The 22,076-nt window shown below is 36.8% G+C and overlaps 1 protein-coding gene across 1 annotated transcript in view; it reads left to right on the plus strand.

Annotated features, from left to right (window-relative positions):
* Nucleotides 1-22,076, plus strand: part of GPR149 (G protein-coupled receptor 149) — a 43,236-nt gene that overhangs the window by 7,506 nt on the left and 13,654 nt on the right. The window lies entirely within an intron of this gene.

The raw sequence follows: 22,076 nt of genomic DNA on the forward strand, positions 1-22,076 counted from the left end.
TAATTACACTTGCCTCAGTTAATTCTTACAATACTAAATTTTATTTCAAGCTGTCTTTTGATTTTTTAAAAATTAGTTTTACATTTTCACTCAAAAATCTATATACTTGGAGATTGGCAGAGTTAAATAGGCTCTTTGATAATTGTAGGTTAAGCAATCTCTCTAAATTCAGACCAGAGCCATAGAACTTGTTTCAAATTAGTTGACTTATAGGTTTTATTTTTCCTTTACCCCAAAAGTATTCCACAAGTCCCCAAGAGGTATTTTCTTTTTTCTAACATAAAGGCAAATATTTATACAATTAGTGGTGAGGAGGATAGTCCTGCTGCAACTATAAGAGACATCTTGCCTGTTAATTGTGCTAGAACTAGTCCCTCAACTATTCAGCACTGAAATAAAGACCTATTCCAGAATACACCCAAGTAAGCCTTTGCAAGCCCTGCTGAATATTCCACTTCTTTAAGGATGAAAGCAAGTTTTCATACATTTTTTAAAGATTTTATTTATTTATTTTTAGAGAGAGGGGACAGGAGAGAGATAGAAAGAGAAACATCAATGTGTGGTTGCCTCTCACACTCCCCCTACTGGGGACCTGGCCCACAACCCAGGCATGTGCCCTGACTGGGAATCAAACTGGCAATCCTCTGGTTTGCAGGCTGGCACTCAATCCATTGAGCCAAACCAGCCAGGGCAAGTTTTCATGATTTCTATAAAAGTGAAAGAATTTGTACTAGTAATCACATCCCATTTTATCTCAGATTCTTACCTGCCTAGAATCATGAGAGATACTTTTTATTTTATTGAAATTATCATGTATTATTGATATAAGATTGTTCTTTTCTCCAAAACTTTATATCTGGGAATTAAATTTGTGCTTGCTTTCCACACTATTGATTTGCTAGAAACAGAAGCATTTTCCTACATGATTTAATACAACTCAAAGTCCATTTGCACCTAGACTCTGGAATCAAAACCATAATTCTAGAAATATCTGCTAGAAATAATGCATTCATTATATGACCATATAATAATACCAACTAAATTAAATGGTTTAGGAATATATGGAAAATGGTAAAACCATTTTAAAATAGCTTGGAGATAATTATCACAGAAGTCTGAGCAGTGTTTGCTTTTAGAGAGAGAATAATTGAAAAAGCATATGTGGGGTACACTGGGGTGTTGGCAATAGTTTACTTTCTCATCTTACAGTGATTATAGCTTTTTATACTATGCATCTCTCCTTAATGCTATCTTAAATATTTCAAAGTTTTAAAGAAGTTAAAAATAAAGGTTGACCAGATTATTTCGATGATCCCCATCATGTCCTCTGTTTGCCTCTTGGGTCCATCCAGACCATCCTCTTTCACTTGCCATTAACTTAATGGAATATGGTATCCAGTCTTTACATTATTTCTCATCTCTGCTCACTAAATATTGTTACTTTCCTCAGCTTCACTTGCAGTAGCCCCTACCCTTTTAATTACATAAAACCCAGAATCAAACAAAACATTCAAGTTGTCTTTCCTCCTTCACTCTATGAGCTGTACTTCTCTTGCAGGAGTGTCTAACCCATGGCCCACGGGCCACACGCAGCCCAGGATGGCTGTGAAGGTGGCCTAACACAAAATCATAAATATGCTTAAAGCATTATGAGATTTTTTTTGTGATTACATGTCACAATGTATTTAATGTGTGGCCTAAGACAGCCCTTCTTCTTCCAGTGTGGCCCAGAGATGCCAAAAGGTTGGACACCCCTGTATGAATCTTAAGATCACATTCACTTACTCAGCAGCTATTGTACTGCTGGTGTTTTTAACATCACCTATCACCCTTAAGCTCTTTTGTTCATGCTGCTGCTTAGCCATTTTGTACATTCGTAGACTATTCTTCGGACCCAATTATATCTCTCTTCATTTTCTCTTGTTCTGGTTAGCCCATTTTCCATTTCTTTCAATAGCTTTTTCTAATATTACTGAAAATGGTTTTGGAATATAATTCTAAGATCTGACTTGTATAATGTCTTCCCAAATTTGTATCACTCATGGTTTAATAAGTCACCCTTAATATTTGTATCTAACTGTTGATTATAGATGTTCAGCAAGGCAAGGCTAAAGACAGAGGCCTACTATGCATTGTTAGAAACAAGTCCCTTGTTCATTTTGGTTTACTTAAAAACACCTTTAAATTTTTTGTTCCGATAATTATTAATCTTGTTACTTGCCTTTGCAATAAATATATTTTCCTCCATTTGTTAATATGGTTATCATTAGGATATGATGAAATGTTTTAATGAAGTACTAAAATAAAATTTTCTAAAGCATTTAATTTATCAGCTGTTAATTAGTTTATTTAGTCAATACATATTATTCGTAGGAACAATATAGATATAAAAAATGTAAGCTCCCTGCCTTCACTGCCAAGTGCAGAAAGTAGACTTTCAAAGATACCTCTTAAAAGGTGTACTCTCCCTGAGGGCAGCACATAGAACATACACAATGCACTTTTAGACCATAGAAGATAGAGTGATAAGGCCTAGCCATAAGGAAGAAAGCATTTGGTCTAATTAGACATGGTCCTAGTGAACTCATACTGTGTCATCATCTTAAAACTGCTTTTTCTTGGTTCTCAAACTTTCATCAGTGGATCTTAGAACCTTTCCAGGAATAGTTGTAAATATCATTTGCCTACTTTATTGATTTTACTTCTTTCCACTTGAAAAATGAGAAATATTTGTGTATTTCCAGTGCTCAATTTCCCATGAGCTTAAAGATCATCAGCCATGTGTACAGAGCAACTTGTCCTCATTACTGGAGTCCAACTCTTCTGAGAGAGAAATTTTGAACTCTCTTGCAGTAGTAAGGTTCTCTCTTATTATTTTTTGTTTTAAATTAAATCGTACTTCCTTTACCCTCATAAGCATTTCCTTTATTTTTATTAGATTGATTGGGTGACATTGGTTAATAAGTTTATATAGGTTCCAAGTGTACAATTCTGTGATACATCACCTATATATTGCATTGTGTGCCCATCACCCAAGGTCAAATCTTCTTCCACAACCATATATTCGACCCCCTTTACCCTTTACTGTTTTCTCCAACTCCCTTCCCTCTGATAATCACCATACTATGAGTTTTGTTTGGTTTTTCTCGTCTGTTCATTTGTGGCTTTCAATTTTATATCCCACATATGGGTGAAATGATATAGTACTTGAGTGTTTTCAGCTCACTTAGCATGATAGTCTCAAGATCCATCTATATTGTCACAAATAACACTATTTTGCCTTTTCTTATGGCTGAGTAGTACTCCATTGCATAGCTATATACCATGTTTTTTAAATCCAATCATAGACTGAAGAACAATTTGGTTGTTTCCATGTGTTGGCCACTGTAAATCATGCTACAATGAACATAGGGTGCATATCTTTGCAAATAAATATTTTAAAATTTGCAGGGGGGAGATACCCAGAAGAGAGGTTACTGAGTTATATGGTAACTCTATTCTTATTTTTTTAAAGAATCTCCGTGCTTTTTTTAGTGAGTATACCAGTTTACAGTCCCACCAGCAATGAATGAAGTTTCCTTTTTCTCTACAACACTTATTACCTGTCCAACACTCATTACCTGTCTTGTTGATAATAGCTATTCTAACAGGTGTGAAGTAGTATCTCCTTGTACTTTTGATCTGCATTTCCCTAAAAGTGAATAAAGTTGAACATCTTCGTAGTTATCTGTTGTCCATTTGTTCAGGTCCTCTGCCCAGTTTTTTTTAAATATTTTATTTATTTATTTTCAGAGAGAGGGGAAGGAAAGGAGAAAGAGAGAGAGAAACATCAGTGTGTGGTTGCCTCTCATGTGTCCCCCACTGGGAACTGGCCTGCAACCCAGGCATGTGCCCTGACTGGGAATCGAACCGCGATCGCCTGGTTTGCAGGCCTGCGCTCAATCCGCTGAGCTACACCAGCCAGGGCCCAGTTTTTAATTGGACTTTCTGTTTGGTGTTGAGCTATGTAAGACTTTTATATATTCTAAGATTTTTTTACAAAGGACCCATGAGGAAATTAGGACTGAGGATATCTGCTTTTCTGCATCCTCCTCTGACTTCATGGTGTTTGCTATAAGGAATGGGCCTGTCCGTTTCCTTGATCTTCTGATCTGAACATGTTTCCAAAGGCCCTCTTCGATGCCCTTACTATTTCCATAAGCCACAGATCATTATCTTAATTTAGCCTTCCTAATACCAGTGATTCTCTCTTTGGCAATGAGTCATTTGTTCTATAGATCCCCATTAAGCCTGACCTGACCTATACTGAATTACAGAATACAATATTTTTTTCTTCCCTAACTTCATTACTTACAATTATATAGCCAGGATTATAGCCTTGGCACTCATATCTGTCTTTTTTTTTTACATTTTTCCTCTGAAAGTTTAAAAGTGTAAACTTTATCTAATTTCCATTCCACATAGTGTGAATTCTAGACATGGTTATTTTTTTCCTTATGTGCCCAACTTTTCCAATTTTGCCAGTCATTTCTTCTTATTGTTCAGAATTAGATTCTAAGAAACTGTTCCTTTTTACCTCCTATTCTTTCTATGAGACAACAGTGTTAACAAAGCAAGGCAAAAATATGCTAAACAATCTACTTTGTAGTGAAATACACCTTCAAGCAGTCACTAGAAAATACTGCCTTGCCTCTCAGCAAACATAGATTCTGCCTTCATGACTATATCTAGATCCAAGAGCCTAAGCCATGATTTAGAAATCTAATTTCAGTTCACTGACACCACCTGCAAAACTAGAAAAGTTTCGAAACAACCAGTAAATTAATAGCACTTACTAACAAGTCATCAGTTGATAATAGCCGCCAATTTTAAGCAGTTATAAAATAAAAGGGAAAAAATTTAAGAATTTTAGAAAAGAGCATTTTTAAAAATTTTATCCTTTGAAGATACTCCTTGAACCAGCCCGCCCTTTCCTCCCATGCATCATATAGTTATACGTGGTAAAACCAGGACTCAAGCACATTCATCATCCTGTGAAATAGCAAAATGTCTATAGTATTTTAGTGTCAAAATCCAGTAAGTATCTTACCAATGTCTATATATTGGGAGCAAACATTACCCTGGACAAAATGATATTTAAAACACTTTTTTAAAATAATAGATTATGATGTATTTTCATTCTAGTCTCTTACAGCACGTTGAGACTGGTGCTTGGTTTTGGAAACAGGCTGGAGCTCAGTATCACCTCCACTTTTTTGTACCCCTGTATCCTCATTGATAATACGGGGAAAGTATCATGAAGATTAGTTAGGTAATGCATATCAAATACTTATTTCAGTGTACAATGCATAATACACACACTGCATCTGAGAGTCTTAGTCATTTACTCATTATTTATTCTTTCAATCCATGCTAGGTGCCAGGCACAATGCTCAGTGTTGGTGGTAGATAGAGCAGTTAAAAAAGCAGACATTCTGTCATCATAAATTTAAATCATAACACAGAAGAGAAAAAAATAAATAAATGAGTGTGTAATAAGTAGAGGGTATTTGTATGTCAAACTGGAAACTTACTAAAGGCTTTGCAGAGTACCAGGTATTTAAATTGACACCGAAGAACAAACAGAATTTAGCCATGCAAAATAAAAAGAAAACACATCGAGTAAAAGATCTGTCAGCCTTCAAAGTCTATCTTCTTTGTATAATCCCTTCATCTCTACAGTCTTATAATAAAAAAGAAGGAAGATAAACAGACAATATAGATTCATTTCTCCAAGTTTACTCGATATCTTGAAATTTCTCTCAAAGGTATTTAAAATTACTTATGAAGAACTTATCAACTAAATTTAACTTAATTTCATGATCCTAGGAAGGTGGTTTTACACCATCTGATTCATTGCAGTAAAAATGTGGCAGGAATCACTCAGAAATAATGTCACCTAGTTCAATAGCATATAGAGCCATATCCCCAGGGGGGGCTCCATGGTTTCATACAGGAGCATTGGGATGACGACCTTGCAGAAGGGACATCTAGAGGACTTATCCTAAAGTGGTATTGAACTCACTGGTGTCCATTAAAATGCAGACTCCAGTGATTTGGGGAGCACCAAGGAAGAGCACTGGGGAGGACATGAAGACCCTCCCCTAGACTGCCCATGGAGCACAGCCACTACATATCATGTGAACTATCATCTAAGTCAAGTAATGTAACCTCTCTGGTCCTTAGTACGCTAATAGGACTGCTATGAGTGTTCAACATTGTAATGTACATGATTTCAAATATATAAAATCATTTACACATATTAAATCATTTACACAATATTAAAATATAGGAACAAGCAGAGAAAACTTTAGATATGTATGTCACATAGTAGGGACTCTAATATACTGTTGAGTTAATGAACAAATGTCTGTGAAAGCAATTGTGTATTTCAACCTGGAGTGTGGAGGTGACTTAGGTATTTGTAATAGTTATTTTTCTTCTGTCTGGTAAAAAGAACTCAGGTGTCAGATGGCAAGAATTTCTTTTTTTAAATTTTAATTGTTGTTCAAGTACAGTTTTTTCTGCTCTTTACCACCATCCGAGCCCACCTCCAACCCTCCCCTCCTCCCTCCCATTTCCACCCACTCTTGTTATTGTCTATGTGTCCTTTATACTAGTTCCTTCAAACCCTTTCCCCCCTTCCCCTGAAATTCCCTCCCCTTTCCCCTCTGGTCACTGTCAGCCTGTTCTGAATTTCAGTGTCTTTGGTTATATTTTGCTTGTTTGTTTGTTTTGTTGATCAGATTCCTCTTAAAGGTGAGATCATATGGTATTTGTCTTTCACCACCTGGCTTATTTCACTTAGCATAATGCTTTCCAGTTCCATCCATGCTGTTGCAAAGGGTAGGAGCTCCTTCTTCTTTCTGCTGCAGATGGCAAGAATTTCTTAGTAGTGCCACAAAGGTACAGCAGGCCAAACACTTCCAACCATCACACCTGGGTAAATGGACCATCTATCTCTGAGCCAGAGGGAAGCTGCCAACAATTCTGAGAACACGCTACAAGAATTTTGATTCCCATGTAGAGAGTTAAATACTAGAAGGGATTCGCATTGAAAACAAAATTCAGAGTAATTAGAAAGGAAGAGTCCAAAGACTAGTCTAAGAATAAAGGTGATAGTTATTACACTAAATGATGATTGACTATTTTAAACAATTGTGGTAAAACATTAGTTCTAACTGATTTTTCTTATCTTTAAAATATTAACCTTATAGTAGCGTTTATTCACTTTTCATTGTTGCTTAGGCTATACATTAAGATGAGAACTATAGTTTTGCACAAGGGTGAGGGAAAAAATCATTGTTGCCTGAATCTTTGACAAGATATTCACATTATGGATATAAGCTTTGACATATGCTTAATCAGCCAGATATTTGGAGGAGTATATCTTATAAAGGAAAAGATCCTAAATCCAGCCAGTTGTTCTCCACTCTTCTGAATTGAACAATTACATGAATTGCTGGGAAGAGGTACCAGTACTCATACCCCACTTCAGACCAACCAAAGGAGGGTCTCAGCTGCTCGTCTCTAGTGTTTGACACTTTCTAAATCAATGATTCCAATGAGAAACTTTGGTTGAGCACTACTAATCTATAATTTATAAATAAAAATTATAAAGTAATAAGAAAATTTGCCCCACTTAAACTCAGATCCCTTCCTCCACCTTTATTTTTATACTGGAGTCCCATTCAACTCTATGATGGAGATGAGACATCATTTCATACTTGAATCTGAACTAATAGTGAAAGCTAAGCAGGGGTGACTCGATCCATTCCTCTGCCTGCCAACTCAATCAAGTGGTAATAACTGTGAGCATCACCGAACAAATGGTATTGCTTCCTCTGAGTCAGTCCCCACATTGATGAGTAATGGCCACTTTTAATTATTTAAGACCCAAAAGCATATACAGAAATAGTTGGACTTTTGAACTTGTCATTCGAGCCAAATTTCAGTTTTAGTAATTATAATCTGCTTACCTCATTTTCCCATGATGTTTCAATGTTGCCTTTTCTGTTTTAGAAAAATTACACTCAAAGCTTCCCATTCTCAACTGTGTATATTTGGAAAACATAATGGTTTCAATTCAGATACAAATAGAAATAACCATTCTAAATGACCCATTTTTTAGTTTAGGATAAAAGGCCATACAGATAAGCAAGAAAAATATCAGAGACTGATGAAATTGACACAACTCTAGTAGCCCCACAAAACAACTTACTTTCCTCATGAGTCTTTACTTCAAAGAGTAAACATCCTTTCCTTTTAAAGCCTTTGAAAATGTCTGAATCAGAAGGAAGAAGGTGCTTTAATCATTATTGCAACTGTTATTTGTGTAGCAGTTAGCCATGTATAAGAACTTTCACATATATTGCTTAATCTAAACTTCCCTCTAGACAGTCATGGAAGATGTTTTCATTTGCTTTGAGAAACAAGTGAAATGAAATGAGACTAACATTCCACTGGTGTGCATATATACCTAGGATTTTATGTAGGTACATAAAACTACATGTTTATTATAAATTTTACTGATATAAAAGACATGTAGCACACGATTTACAAATAATGTTAAAATAGACATTACTTTTTATTGTTGTTGTTGTTGTTATTTTCTGTTTATTTGTCCCATCCCAGCCCGCCCCGCCCCGTGCTCCCCACCTCCCTCCCATTTCCACCCCCCTTAGTTATTGTCCCTGTGTCCTTTATACTAGTTCCTGTAAATCCTTCCCATTTTTCCCCTGAAATTTCCTCCTCTCTCACCTCTGGTCGCTGTCCCCCTGTTCTCTATTTCAGTGTCTTTGTTTTTATTTTGCTTGCTTGTCTGTTTTGTTGTTTAGCTTCCTGATAAAGGCATTGCTTTTTATTGTAAATTCCACATAGCCACTTGATTCTCACAGAATGCTTTCATTGATTTTGGCAAGTTCTTAAATTCATAGCCAACCTACAGTTGCAACCGGCAAATAGATATAGTTCTGATATGAAGGCTGGTTCATATTTTTACACATTAATGAGTAAGACGACAGTGAAACAACAAAGATGTACTATGCTGTCTGCAGCAGTTCACCTCGCAGAGGGGTGGGGGGAGGAGAGCCTGCTTCAGCACACAGGGGCATGGGGAGTCCAGGGACTTCGCATATTTTATTTGGGTATAAAATTTCTGTTCAAAAATTACAGTGACGGGTATTGTTTATATATATTCAATGATACTTTTAAAAATAGCATTTTAGTGCTAAGGTTCTGAGTATGCGTAATCCTGGGGTTCTGTCGGGTATTGCTTTTAAAGAGAGAAAGAGAAAAGTACACTTCAACCCTTCTTCCAAAAGAAAAAAGTGAATTCATCCCAGATGAACAGGAGGTAAATATACAAATTGTTATAATACTTTAAAAATATCGACTCTCACCCTGTCCAGTATGGCCTCTTTGGGCAACAGGTCGCAAAGTGAAAGGTTGCCAGTTCGATTCCCAGTCAGAGCACACACCTAGGTCGTGGGTTTGGTTCCTGTTCAGGCTCATGTGAGAGGCAACTGATCAGCATTTCTCACATTGGTGTTTCTCTCCTTTTCTTTTTCCCTCCTTGCCCTCTCTCTAAAAAAGAATTAATCAATTAATTATGAAACAAAATAAAATATTTACTATTCAGACATCCTCAATTAATTATAAAATTGCCTTTGCAAGAACAATTATAAATTAATATTTTAGATGACAAATCTTAGTGTTAGCTCCATGAGGATTACATTGGCTGTGCCTCCTTTTTTGTTTCTAGTCCTGTGATTTCTTCAGCTACGTCTTTCACAGGGATTTCTTGCCCACCTGGAATGCAGTCTCTCTAAGGCAAGCCGTAGGTGGACTCACAGGGTGATAGATGGTCTCTCCTGAGGACCGGATGAATGTTGCCTTGAGGAGCTGGTTTACAGGAGAAAGCACCTCTCTGCACAGTCAGGGAGATGAATGCAGGCTCAACTGTGGAATTCTGATCTCTTTTTAAACGTCTGCACACACAGCCCCCTTCCTGTGATCAGCAGTCCCATCCTGAAACAGCACCCCTCCTCCCTCCCCGGAGTATTTCCTGGAGGTCTGGTCTGAATCTTTTCGGTGGGAACTGACCAGGCTGCGTCTGTAGGGTTGCGAACAAGGGCAGACAGGTGTCACTGGGTCTGCAGACACAGTGTCTGCCTCTTCGCAGCTGTGTTAGTTTGTAACTGTGGGCCTCTGGAGGCAGAGCCGGGCGCTTCCTACTGATCTGTGACTATTGTGTGACCTCTTTTTGACCCTCAGTTTCCTCAACTGAGAGGGAATAAAAATATTCACCTCACAGGGCATTAAGGTGACACAAACTGAAACAATGAAGCATCTTTCAAATAGTATTCATTTGTTATTCATTAAATATGTATTTATTCATGTATTCATTCAACTAATATTTGTTAAGAACCATTAGTCATTCCTCCTTATCTGCACCAGAAAGTCAGAAAGTTACAGAAGTTTGTGAAAGTTACTGCATCAGAGAACTTTAGATTTAGGTCTGTCCCTCAACCAGTTCCTATGGGCATATAGTCCACGTGAAGGCGTGATGGGCTGTGAATACAAAAAGGGGCTGCCCTAAAATTACACAGTTGGTAAGCTGTCCGGTCAAGTTCTGCCCAGACTGTCGGACTCCTCGGTTCTCTTTTACCTCTCTTCTTGCCCTGCCCACTCCGCCCAGTAGCTATGAGAGGACTAGGCAGTCATGGAGAGAGGCCAGTGATTGGTTTATCAAAATTTTACAGAGGACAAATGGCTGATTTATTAAAAGTTTAAGAGTTAGTACCCACGTGTGTCATACTTCCAGGAAGAGTTCCTCTTCTGAGTTTTGTTTCTTAGTACTTACTCACCACTAGTACGTAAAATGTTGATGCCTACTCTGGATTTTCCATCTCCCCAAGGTCCCCAGGGACTGGAATAACCTCCAAAGTCACCAAACTTTCCCTTCCCTGTAGCAGGAATACTTCAAGTTTCTTTTCAGTAAATAGCTTCTCTACCTAACTACCTCTAAACCCCAAATCTCCAGACACAGACTGACCCATGTATAACCTATAAGCTCCATTATGCGCTATATACTTACATCCTTTGAGAAATACACTTATACCCTTCAAGATATACTATTTCTCAAAACACAGGCATGCATACAACCACACTAACAAAACCACTAATATGCATTTGAGGCTGTAGGTTATATACATGTCTATCTGGGGGAAGCCCATAGGAGAATTGGGTAGAAGAGAAGGTGAAGAAGAGTCAGCAATATCTTATGTATCACCCCTCTTCTGCACAGGAGAAGTACTGTAACTATTCTATAATTATGCTACAGCTAAACAGAGCAGTCATGTTGGTGATGGAATTCCAAGCATCAAACTAGGTTAGCTCTACCCTGACACACAGGAGTAATTATACTTGCAAGCCCCTAGAGCCCTGGGTGATTTTCTTGCTGTTGGGCAGAATTTGGACTCCAGCTCTGGCTCTGGGACTGATCATGTGAGCCTGGTCAGGCCCTTTGCCGTTGTTTTCTCACCTGAAAAATGAGACAAAACAGAAAATTCAAGAAAAACAGAAAATTTGGAACAAGTAACCCTTAGGTCTTTTCCAGCCTTAAGATACTATGATCTATAATTCTTTCATGCATTGCACTGCCCCCGAATTTGACTTCATAAAGCTTCTCTGTCCAGAGGATTAGGGTTTTCTCTATGCCAGCCTTTAGTCTTCCATGGCCTACCCTATATAACTGCCTCAGTTGGTATTTCTTTTATACATTTATTTTCTTCCCTCCCCAGCGATCAGGTGCAGCTGCAGCACCTGTTTCTCAAGCACGTGCCTGTGCATTTCAGGACACTTGAGGACTGGGGAATTTGCCACACACAGTATTGATTAGAACTTGGCCGTGAGAAAAGCCTGCATGAATGGACAAGAGTTTCCCAGAATCCACAGATAACTATACCTGGTCAACAAGCAGTTTTCAACCTTTCAGGGTGCCCATACTATACTTCATATTCATTGCCATGCACTGAAAAAAAAACAATGGAAAATGCCACTGCTTTTTAAGAAAAGAAATCTGCATGAAAGCAGGTACTCACAGCCTCAGCCAAACCCTGTTTGAATCGTCTCCTGTCTTGGAACCACCCATGACCTGGAGGAGCAGACGTGAGGGCCTGCGGTCGGAGACGGTGTAGAGGTGGCCCTGCTTCAAGGCACGTGCCTGTTTTCAGAGTTTCCACTTATCTCAGTTCTCCTACAGCTGAGTCAACTAATTCCCTGTTCTGCACATCCAGCCACACTATTTATTTTCAGAGCAATTGGGTTTTAGGAGGCTATAAATAAGTAGCCTCAGGTCCAATGTCTCCATTCATTCAGGCTTATTATAGCATCTCTTTCTCTGCAGGCTGGCACCAGCTCGCGGGCACAGACACCGTGTCCTGGGCTGCTCTCACTGTGATCTAAGCTACATTTTCTACTCTTTCTAGTTCTTAACACCCCATCTCAGTCCTAATCCTACCACCCAATTAGAGAATCCACATAGAAGCCAGAGCAATTCACCAACCATCAGTTTCCTGAAGGGGCAATTTTCTGAATTATTCATTCACTGAATTTAATAAAAGTATCAATATAACAACAATTTGTTTTAAGAAACATTTAAAAAATATATTAAATTACTTTGGATATATTGTTACTGAGGATGTATTTAAAAATATGTTTTACCTAAATAGTATCAAGAATATATTCTTCTTGAATATATTAATATGAATACTCTTTTTATGAATCTACTAGTGAATGTAATGAACATTATGACCCTCAGCATTTACTAAATTTTAAAATATATTAATTGAATATATTTGAGAGGACTATTTCTCTTGTATGAGGTTTTTATAAGTGGTAAATGTGATCAAAAAGTCACATGACAAATCGATCTTTTAAGAAGTTGGCTGTCTGCAAAATGATTTTGGCAAAGGGACCTAGAGCCAGATGGGTGCCGTGTCTGGGCTTCCACGGACAGGTCTGCCATACCAGTGGGCAGCCTCGCTGGATTTCTGGGTATTTCCCACTCCATTCAGTCCTGGCTGAGCTCTGCTACCTCTGGTCCTGGGTCTTTTTTTATATATACTTTTTTAAATTCAGTTATTGTTCAAGTACTGTTTTCTGTCTTACTCCCATGCCAGCCCACCCCACCAGTGGTCCCGGGTCTTGACTGGACAGTGCCTCAGCCTGATGTAGCAGGGCCTTAACAGTGACTGAAATGCTATTGCCGACTATCCCGTCTCACCCAAGTGGAGCCATATGGGGCTGAGACTCAGCTGCTCCCCCCCTTCTTCTTCCTGTTGGGCCTTTCAGAGACTCTGTTCTTTAAATTTTCCTAGTCTCTTAGAAAATGCTGGAGTTATATGGGAACTTGAAAACTGACGGGGAAATATGTAACTCCAAATCTTGAAAAAAGTTTTCTCATTTTTAGCAAAATTACCTGTGTTGGGAGATTTCTTATTGTTTGGTGTATGATAGAAGTAGTTGGGCAGCAAAATAAGCAATTATGGCATTAATTTGACTCATTTAAATTGAGAATAATATTTCCCTTTACTCCCTTGTACAGGCAAATGCATATTTCTAAGAAGTTTGTGCCTGGAATTGATCACGACTTTTAAGAAAAATAGTGTATCTCACCGAATATAATTCTGAGTGCTATAACTTAACAACATATGACTTCCCTGCCCTTGCATAAATGGATTTCAAATCATTACCTTTATTTCTGTGATTAGATCTTAGTAAGTTCTTATACATTGCAAATTTTGTTTTATCTCTTGGTTTTTTACCCCACCCCACCAAATATAATGACTTTGTATTAAATATTTCACAGCAATTAAACATTTCTGGTATGGTAGAGGACATTTCAGAATAATAACTGGTTATAAAAAACTTGAAGACCAACAGAACTTAATTAACTTGAAAATATGGTAATTCAAACAATAAAACCCTATTTTGTTGGCACTGATAGATAGCACATGAAAATACGCTCAATATCATTAGACAAATTCAGATTAAAACCACAGTAAGATACCACTACACATCCACTAAAACGGCTGCAATCAAGAGGACAGACGTTAATAAGTGTAGGCATGGATGTAAAGAAACTGGAACATTGCTGATAGAATGTAAAATTGTTTACCTCCTTTGGAAGAGAGTTTGGTGGTTTCCAAAAGCATTAAACATAAATTTACACAGCCCAGCAATTCCACCTCTAGGACGATGCCCAAGAGAAAGGGAAACACATGTTCCTGCACTATTTGCAATGGCCAAAAAACAAAAACAAAAAACAAACAAACCTGCAAACCATACAAAAAGTAGAGAATGAATAAAAGATGCAGTGATATACCCATACAATGGGATGCTATTCAGCAATAAAAACGAATGAACTACCAAAACATATTACCACATCTAAAAACTTCAAAAATGTTACGGGAAGTGACAGAAGCCATATTACATGGTTTCATTTGTGCGCAGTGTTCATAAGATTTAAGTCTATACAGACAGAAAGGAGATCAGTGGTTTTCCAGGGGTGGGAGCCAGAACAGGGACTAACTGAAAGTGAGCATAAGAAAATGGTTTTTTCCTAAAACTGGATTGTGGCGATGGCTGCACAACTCTACATTTACCAGAAGTCATTGCTCTCCACATTTACAGTGTGTGAGTTCATCAGTATATAAAATTATACTCGAATAAACCTGTTAAAATAATAAAATAATTACAGAGCAGAGCACAGAGGTGTTCTAGCCCAGAGCACACTACTCACGTTGGTTTACACTGATACGCTTTACAAATTACAAAAAAATCCTTTACCTAAAATCTCTCTTTCCTTTGAATACTTTAGTCTTGTTCAAAAACCATGTTTGCTGTAATATTTGATGTCAGTTCTGTATTAAAGTTCAGTTTGCAGTACAGTAGTTGTACTGTAGGGAAAAGTTGAAAGTAGTGTTTGGCTTGAAGTTGAAATAGATTTAGCATTAAGTTTCTTAAGTATATGCCTGCAAAACTACATAAACACCGTGTTCTTCAATATTTGCAAATGATTAGTAGTTCTTTTAAATAGTTACCAAGAAACTACATTTGTTACTTTAAAAGTATGAGTGGACTTACATTATAATAATTACTTTTGAAGTAGAACAAGCCTTTTGCCCACTGTATTCAGCACTGTATTCTTTTGAGTGGAGAAACCTGTTCTAAATTTTTAAAATGCATGTACAGTCTATTAAAAAACATATTGTCAAATATTCATCAAACAATTGTACAACACATCACTTCATACTCACTTTACAATTATGTTCCACTGCCAATTCACATCTTTTTACTTTCTAAATAGCTGCCACAATTTCCTACCTACTTCTACCCTATGTATTTTACTGACTGTTATCTTCATTGGGTTTTTTAAAAATTCAGGACTATCAATGCTCAAAGCTTACAATAACAGTTAACATTATTTAAAACAGACACTCTTCTAAATACTTTGCACATGTTACTTCCTTCTCAAAATAACCCTAGGAAGTGGGCACTATTGTTAGCCTTCTGTTACATTAAGGAAACTGAGGCACAGAGAAGTTCCCTAAGGTCATCTATATCTAAGGTGGTACAACCAGGATGTGAGCCCCAGGCCCAGCTGCCTAGCCACTTAGCTGAATGGTCCCTTTAGGAGTATTTCAAGAAAGGGAGCCCATATGCATGTCTCATCTTCTTTCTTTTTTATTACAATAGCCTTGTTGCCTTGTGTATTTTTAGATAAAATTCTAAAACAGGAATACTTTGTAAAGTATACATTGCTCCTTCCCTCCAGCTTCCCCAAGATACACCATGAAATGTGTGCACACATTATGTGAATTTGCCATCCATTCCTTCAAAAGAACACTTGTGTAGTATTAATAATTGAGAAAATTTATAACATCACCTACATACAATATAAACACGCACGCTCAGTTGAACATTGTTTATGTCACTTCATGGTAGAGCTTTGAATTTAATCCTAATAACTAATCTCTTTATACACATTGCTTCATCCTGACATGTATAATGTGTATAAGGAAGAATATCTTGAAGAGAATTGATTTATAAAAACACTACTATAGATACATTTTAGAAGCTTTGATCACAGCAGAAGAAATGAGTCTCTTAAGAAAATTGGAGGCCTGACTAGGTGACTTTTTTATAGACAATGAGATGAATATTGTAAGAAATGCCTCTTCCAATAATTAAAGGTTTGGATAATTGAGAAGCAAATTATAAAAGCAGAAAATTACTTTATGCTTTTCATAATCAGGATTATAGACATAGACCCAATTTCCATAATTTTTATTTAGGCTGCCACTATGGATTATGAGTTATGAGAATATATAAAAAGAGTGATGATAATTTTCAGTATTAGGATCCATGTACCATGTTAAAAATTAACATTCTTACACAGCTAATCCTCTGGTAAAAATAATGTCCTAGTTTCAAGTTGACAAAACAGCCTCAAGGTGGTTTTGACAGAAATCTGTACAAATTTAATAATTATAAAGATGCCGTGTAGGGAGTGTGGATGGTAGTGCTGAACTGAGCTCCATGGAGAGAAAAAACTTTTTAAAAAGGTGAAAGTCATATGAAAAAACACAACATTTACACAATGTAATATTTTGGCATGGAACAATTGAAGACGGAATGTTCTTAAATCATTTACTAATTTGTAAGTTAATGTTTCCTACATAACACGAATGAAGTTGCATATAAACACAGATGTTTCACCTCTACCACAAAAATGAAAGGAAGGAAACAATGTTAAAAAGTGACTCTTGGGTGGACATTTGGATTAAAATTTCATATGGAATATTTCCGAAGGAGCAAAGGGTATTTGAATTCCTAGGAACAGAACAAACCTCTGTCTAAAACTGTTATATAGCCAGTTCTAAATACTTATCTTTGCTGAAACTGTACCACACACTATAAGACATGGAAGGCTAACCAGAGTGAACAAGTCCATTAAGTGCTGTTGCAACAGTATTCTGTTAGAAATGTTTGGTGGTTTGTTGGAAATGCCAATGAACTTGCTCATCCCATTCCAAGAGCTTCTCTGAGGACTGAAGCTACATTTCCAATGATGGCATCATAAAAGTAAGAGATAAGTCAACAGTTAACTGCTTTTCCATCTTTCCTAGCTTCCTAAGATTTGCTGAGAATTGTTTCTTCTACTAAAGCATGCCCCCTGGGGCTGTATACACTAATCCAAACAAATTTGACATGTCAGTGTGCCTCTCCTTTGCTATTAAAAATATTAGGATACTCACTTTTGTACATTTTGACCAAACCTCATTTGAGTCTGGAACACCCTTCATTCATGGGTGTTCTGGGGAACTAAAGCCCTCAACCCCAATCACTGGCCATTTGGGGGACCCTTCGAGAATGTTAAGACTTGTGGGAACCACTTTGGCCACGTGGCTAAGTTCTCAAAGAGCTAGTATTTTTTAAACTCGTCAAACAACTCTAATCATCCCCCAAAGTTATTTTCTATAGTAGTTTTCCCCACTCTTCTATAAAATATAAAAAGTTGTTTCTTCCCTTTTTATTCATTCATATGATAAGTGTTTATTAAGGGACTGCTAAATGCCAAACACTCTTAGGCACTAAGAATGTATCAATGAATAAATATCTACTTCTTTTCCTAGAGTATTACTGCTACCTGAAATCCCACACATCAAACTGGTGCAGAAGAGTAAAAGTGCAGATGCCTAAAACCGAGAGTCCAGAGAGAAGCAGAAAACGATAAAGAATTCTAGAGCCAAGTCACGTACATTCTCTTTAGCCTTTGATATGCAAGAAGGGGGAAGGCAGGATGATCTCTTGTTCTCATCATGTCCATTTCTAAGATATACAGTGACCATATTTCTTTGAGCAACAAGAAATCTGATTATCGATTCTGACAAATACAAACACATATGACAAGAAAGAATTTTATAAACTGGGAAAATCCCAGGCTATTTGGTCAAAGTATTTGGCAATCACTGATGAAGGCTCACAGACTTCTTTCCAAATATCATGGGCCACTTTTAAAATTTCCCAAGGGCTTCTCCACATGGCTTTCATCAGCCACTTGTCCCTGTATTGGCACCTAAGAGAATATGGCATACATATGCATCTTTGCATTGACTCTGTGGTATTCCCAACCTGTCCAAGGATCAATGAACTTCTCAGTCTTTATTCTACTTGACATCTCAGTAGCACATGAAACTCTTGTATCTCGCTTCTATGCTTCCCTTGGTTTCCATTACATTTTACATTTCTTAGTATTTTTCCACCTCTTTTGGCTCACACTTCTGGGCTCCTTTATGATCTACTGTATCTCTGTATCCATTCCTTAAATGTCTATGATCTTTGGGGTCCACTTCTCATTTTGAACTCTCCTGATTCAATTCTCTCTCAAATATATACCTAAACATATAGTTCAGGTCAAATCTCCCCTGAGCCCCAGCCTCTAATATCCAACCACTTGCTGAATTTCTCCAGTTGGACCAGCAACAGGCACCCCAATTTTAGCTTTCCAATACCGAACCCTTGCCTCCCATGTCCCTCCAAAGCTGTTTCTCCTCTGTGTTCCACCTCTCTGGAGTTAATAACACCATCACCCATGTAGCTGCTCAAGCCAAGTACTTGGTCAACATCCTTGACTCCTTTTTTTCCTAACATCACTCAACATCAAATCAGTCACCAGATCTTACAACTTAAATACATCTTGCTGTTCCCATGTCTCACCATAGCCATTGTTTTCCCCCTCATTTAAATAAGCATTCCCTCTCAATGGCCTCTTTTCTGGTCCTCCTGCCTCCAGGTTTGAACTTCCTCAATCTGTTTTACTGCCCAGAATAAATTTACAAAGATATATTTTTTGTCATGTTGACCCCCTGTTTGAAATATTTAGGTGGTTCTCTCCTCATTCAGGAAAAAGTTGAAAATCTTTAATGTGATTTAAGTGATTGGTTTCTGTGGCTTTATCTTTCTTTAACTTCTTTTTTATATTATGTGTTGGTTTGGGGTGATGGAGAGCTCAGTGGTTAGATAATCATATATTTTACATAGGGTTTCCCACAATATTTCCAGTACCCCAATTGGCACCACACACAGTTACCATAGTATTATTGACTATATTTCCCAAGCTTTACTTACTTACATGTGACTATTTTTTGTAGCTACCAATTTGTGCTTCTTAGTCTCTTCACCCCTTTCACCCAGTGCCCCAAGCTTCTCCCCTCCCTCTGGCAACCACCAATTCTCTCTCTGTATCTATGAGTCTGTCTCAGTTTTGATTGTTCATTTATACTGTTCTTCAAATTCCACGTATGAGTGAAATCATATGGTTTTTCCTGTCTTTCTCTGACCGACTTATTTCACTTAGCATAATACCCTCTAGGTCAATCCATTTTGTCACAAATGGTAAGAATTCATTCTTTTTTTATGGCCATGATCTATTTTTAATCTTTTGAGGAAACTCCATTATGTTTTCCATAGTGGCTGCACCAATCTGAATTCCCACCAACAGTACACTAGGGTTCTCTTTTTGCCACATCCTCTTTAAAGCTTGTCATTTATTGATTTAATGATGATAACCATTCTGATAGGTGTGAGGTCATATCTTATTGTGGTTTTAATTTGCATTTCTCTGACAATTAGTAACACTGAGCATCTTTTTATGTTTATTGGCCTTCTGTATTTCCTTTTTGGAGAAGTGTCTATTTAGATCCACTGCCCATCTTTTAATTGAATTGTTTGGAGTTCTTTCAGTTAATTTTTTAATAAATTTTGGATATTAACACCTTCTATATCTTAGATATGTCACTGGCAAATATATTCTTTTATTTAGTAAGTTGTCTCTTGATTTTTTGTTTTTTGTTTTCTGATAGTTGCCATTACTGCTCATGAACTTTTTAGTTTGATGTCATCCCATTCTCTTCAACCTCCCCCTAAACTCTTTGCTCTGGTTCTTTTAACTATTAACACTCCTTCTTTAAATATGACATGTTTTTTTCCTTCCACCAGAACTTTACCTCCTGTCTATTCAGGTCCCTCTCAGAGGATTCTTCAAAGGTTATCAAGTGTGATCTCATGTCTAATGCTTTTCCAGTGTTGTCTCTAAATAAGCCTGATAATTCTGCTCTGATTTCTAAACAGTGACCCTTGAAACAAGTGTGCATACAGTTGTATTCTTTAAGGGTATATGTTTTTAAAGTCTAAGAATCATGAATAGAAAATTAGTTATAAACATAAATATTATTTAGAACAAGAAAATAAATCACAGTGAATGCAATGGTGCCTTGAAGATTTGGACATCTTTCTTTAAAGATTTCTTTAGACCATACACGGACCTAGAAATGCTTTCTGACTGCAACCTGGCCTCCCCTCCTTGTTCACAACACTATAGCTTCCAACTGTAACCGCACTTAGAGGAGTCCATGCTTGGGAGTGGCTCTCAACTTTTAACTTCTTTTTGATAAATTTGTTTTCCACCCAAGGTTTTGGTATTTTTCAATAGTTTGAACTGTCCCAGCTAATGCAAAGGTACATTTGCTTCTTTAGCTGTAATTTCTCATTAAGCTTGGGAAATTAAGAAATATGGGCATGTACAATAGCAAGATATTTCTTGATGTCCTTTCCTGAGATGTTTGGTAGATTAACCAGGAAATGATGTACTATGTGTGATATTGCTGCTCTATCTTTATTTTCTGATATACTCTAAGTCAGCATTTCCCAAATATAGCTACAAACAAGAATCATCTGAAAATCTCTTTGCAAATATAAATAATTGGTTTCCAATTCTAAACCTGAGTGAGAATCTCCCACATGCAGTGAGACCAAAAATCTGTATTTTTAATGAAATTTTCTGGTGATTCTTACCTGGTCAATTCAGCACCATTCTAAGACTGGCGTTTGGAAACAATTGATCTCAAGAACAAAAGAAGTCGAGTCGTGGGCCTGACACATTAAAAAACAAATAGTCCTAATCAGTGGATTTAATTTTCTTCGAATATGTTCATAGTATAGAAAATCAGTTTTTCTAGGAAACTAAATGCCCTATTGCACATTCCCAGAACTACCACATTAGAACAGCCAACTTATTCTGAAACCTTAATAATTATTAACAAGGAAAAGGAAAAACCACCATGCACTGGCCCATATTTTTTTTAAAAAGACTTTGGAGCATCATCAGTTTTCACCCTGTGAAGTTACAGCATGCATTTTGCACATGATTACCCTATCCAGTACACAAATAACTAATGTAAATTAAAAACAAAATGTAAACAAAAACCAAAATTAAAAACAAAAACAAAAACATTTAAGAAACTAACTTAAATGTCAGTATCTTAGTAATTCCATGAATTAAAAAACACTGTTAGGCAGGTTACAAGCCTGTAAATTTTATTCTTGATTCTGTTACACATGTGTTTATTATTCTCTCCCCAGTCACATATAGCATTTTACTCTCACAGAACTCATTTCCCTGAGGGCAAGTAGTTAGTTTCCAAAGCATGTGCATAGGAGTCGTGTTCTGTGTGTAACTGCATCATTAGCATTTTCCTTTTATAAGATTCGAAAATATCACTGTGATTTTTAGTTAATTTTTTCTAAAAGTCCTTTATAATAATATTTGCAAAAGAACTGCTCTAGTATTTTCTGTGTGGGATGGGAAGATTTTGGAGACCTTGCCTTCTAAATCAATCTTAGAAAACAATTTCCACATGACATGTTCTATTGCTTTGTAAGTAGTGAGAAGAAAGAAAATTTAAATGTGAGAAGGAAGAACAAAGCCGTCTTTTTAAATAAACTCCTTTGAGTTTAAGATTTGATAATTTACTTGGTATTTTCTTCAATAGAGAAATGAATTGCATTAGGTTTTGTCTTAAGAATAATGACTTTATTGTTTTTACAAAAATAACATATATTCATTATTTTTAAAGTTCAAGCAATACAGAAAATAAGGAAGAAGAGAGAGACAAATAACATAAAATTAT

Source organism: Artibeus jamaicensis, unplaced genomic scaffold, assembly GCF_021234435.1.
Source record: "Artibeus jamaicensis isolate MK-2021 breed Jamaican fruit bat unplaced genomic scaffold, CSHL_Jam_final scaffold_474, whole genome shotgun sequence".
Lineage (NCBI taxonomy): Eukaryota > Metazoa > Chordata > Mammalia > Chiroptera > Phyllostomidae > Artibeus > Artibeus jamaicensis.